Raw genomic sequence first — 3,504 nt, forward strand, 5'->3', positions numbered from 1 at the left:
TGCTAAATTCCACGGCTTTTATTTGATATTAAGACTTATAGTATCTATAATTACAGTTTTTCTCTTTTATTTTCCCTTCAGAATATGAATAGCCATCTATAGCTGTTGATATAAATGCTTGTGTTTCCTGCCATTTTAAAGTCTTTGTGCCATGAATGTAGGCAAATATCATTTCTAAAATATTGGCTTTAGATGTAACACATTTGGGAGTAAAAGTAAACACTGCATGTGCCACTCTCCATTTCTCAAGAAGACATCGTTCAGTGTGGAAGAGTAACTGATGCCCAGCAAATGTCCTGGATTCGTTTTAGCATTTGACTTTGCCATTATGGAAGTCACCTTTCCACATAAAGACATTGGTAACATGGCATTCAAATACTTCCAATTTTAACAAAAGTACCACCTTTTCTAAGTCTATTAAGAGAGCACTTGAACATCCAAAGGTTGGTGGCATTCCATTTTAAATATATTTTTCTTAAAAATTAAAAATCCAGAGTGACAAGATATGATTTCATATCAATAATAAATTGTTTCACGCTTACATATATGCTTAACAGTTATCTTAACTCTTTGGCCAAGACCTGGGAACTGTGGGTCATGAGCAAAGTGTGTGTTGGGTGAGCAAACTAAAACCACCAAAAGGTATTTCTATGGACTTGAAAACATTTTTGAGGGAACATTCAGAAATACACCTCATTTAAACCAGATCTTTTTGATTTTTGGTTTCCTTTTTTCCAAGTCATGGGATAAATTCTTTTTTTTTTTTTTTTTTTTTTTTTTTTTTTTTTTTTTTGAGACGGAGTCTCGCTCTGCCGCCCAGGCTGGAGTGCAGTGGCCGGATCTCAGCTCACTGCAAGCTCCGCCTCCCGGGTTCACGCCATTCTCCTGCCTCAGCCTCCCGAGTAGCTGGGACTACAGGCGCCCGCCACCTCGCCCGGCTAGTTTTTTGTATTTTTAAAGTAGAAACGGGGTTTCACGGTGTCAGCCAGGATGGTCTCGATCTCCTGACCTCGTGATCCGCCCGTCTCGGCCTCCCAAAGTGCTGGGATTACAGGCTTGAGCCACCGCGCCCGGCCGGGATAAATTCTTTGATGGAACATACCAGGTTTGCACAGGCTAATGAAAAAGCCACATATACTTAAAAAAATTTGAGGCAAAACTCCTGGTTATGTTGTTCAAAGAAGACAAGAGCCTTGCAATTAGGTTCATTAATGTAGGTTAGGGTCTGGTTTCCTTTACTTCATGGCAACTAGAGGAAGATCGATCTCTATCCTTGCCTAGTAAAAATATCAGTTCATAATGAAAACATAACCCTTTGATGTATTTCTTTGTAGCATTTGCTTTCAGAAACTTTTGATGCTTTGCCCTATCTTCTTCTATTAGTGCTTTTATCTAACCCCAAAAAGTCACCCACCAAAGCAGATGCTCTGAAGTCCCACCAGGTTCCCATCAGTCCAGTAGAGAGGGCTGACATGACATATTAGTCTTAAATCTAAAACATATGCTTGGAAAATGCCTAGTTTCCTGGCAATAATTAAGAATGCTACTTGGCAGATTGGCAGCCACATAAAACAATCGTTAGTAAGCCTTATATTTATTATGTTCCCATTTTATGTAAATGAAACCCATATTACAAATATGGGTAGGAAACTAGACCCAAAATGATGCACAGGTAGAATCAATTAAGATGAAGATGAAAAGAACATGGATAGTTTTTTAAAATTCATTTTTCTTATCCCAAAAGATCTCATCCTCCCACCAAAAAGAGCTACATCAAAACATTTTAAAATTTCTTTTGATTAACTTTTCAAATCATCTTGAATAAAACTTTCTTATAAGTCCTCATTTGGCAGTATGGCTCACTGCAGAATTCTGGTTTACAGTTAATTAAGATAAAATCCTGTAGTAACAGGAGACTTTTCCTTTATAAATGTTACTGTTGCAAAAAAAAAAAAAAAAAATCCAGATACTTAAGTATCCACTTCAAATATTTTGTGCATATATTACATATGTATATACACACATATATATTATATATATGTACAAACACACACATTTAGGAGTGATATGCACTAAAATTATGAAAGTATAGCTACATTCCTTTTCTTTCTTTTTTTTTTTTTTATTTTGAGACAGAGTTTCACTCTTGTCGCCAGGTTGTAATGCAGTGGCGCAATATCGGCTCACTGCAACCTCCGCCTCCAGGGTTCAAGTGATTCTCCTGCATCAGCCTCCCAAGTAGCTGGGATTACAGGTGCCTGGCACCATGCCCAGCTAATTTTTTGTATTTTTAGTAGAGACGAGGTTTCACCACCTTGGGCGGGTTGGTCTCGAACTCCTGACCTCAGTTGATCCACCCGCCTCGGCTTCCCAAAGTGCTGGGATTACAGCCGTAAGCCACCGCGCCTGGCCGACATTTCATATTAAAATACTGATATAATTCTGAACTAAATGGAAAATACCCACTGCACCAAGTCTCTCATGTGTAATTCTATCTCTTTCCTTGGGACCCCCTTGGACCTCCCTATAGTACAGCAACTAAATGGTTAAGGGCCTGGGATCCTTCTCCATTGTCCTTTCTGTACAGTGGGTGCCTGTGTTGTAATACTTCTTATATATTTTGAAAATCACTTCTGTACATATGTTTTGGGTTCCTGTACATGACATGTTCAAGTTAGGAAGCCCTATAATCCAAACAGCAATACTTCATGGTGTTGAAGCTACATGGTCAAGAAGGCTATAAAACTAACCAACCAGCAGCAAGTAGGCAAAAACTAAACCTACGTAATTTTGGTTATTAATAAATGTGCCTGGACATTTTCCTAAAGAAATAAAGTAAAGGTACTGTAAACTGTATCAAAGAAATTCAGGTAGATTCTACTTCCAAAACTGTTGGAAAAAGTGATTTTCAGCATGAAGTGCATGTGGAACAAAAAATATAGCAGGCACACTTTGCCATGGTGCATCTCCCATCTATAAAAATGAAAAAAACAAGTTTTCATTCTACATTTGCCAAGTTCTATGTGAAATAAACCAGGCCATCTAAGCAATAACATTTACTTTGTTTTCTAGACTGCTGACTCTAGGCAAAAAATTTCTCTTTGTTACAAAGTTCAAATTCCAAATAAAGTCCAGGGATGGGGAATTCAGGAGTCTCCAGAGGAAATGTTTTAAAATTGGAATCATCTTAGAAATATGTTAGACACAAAATGTGACAGTAATTGTTTTCTTTTTATCTTTAACTTTTGTGTTTTTATTTTCTGATTTATCAATAATTTCATTGTAAATTTTAGAGCACTTTTTGCAATTTAAATCATAGTTTATACATTCTTAAACAAGAATACTAATGATATTCGTTTACTCTCTCATTCTACATATATTTATTGATTCTGCTTTGGAGTTTTACTTGGCTTGTTAAAATATTTGTCTACCAACTTTAGACATAAGTGCACTTAAGAAGGAATCAATAATTACATTGAACCACCATATATTGTGCCCAGTCTT

The sequence above is a fragment of the Macaca fascicularis genome, chromosome 4, assembly GCF_037993035.2.
Source record: "Macaca fascicularis isolate 582-1 chromosome 4, T2T-MFA8v1.1".
Lineage (NCBI taxonomy): Eukaryota > Metazoa > Chordata > Mammalia > Primates > Cercopithecidae > Macaca > Macaca fascicularis.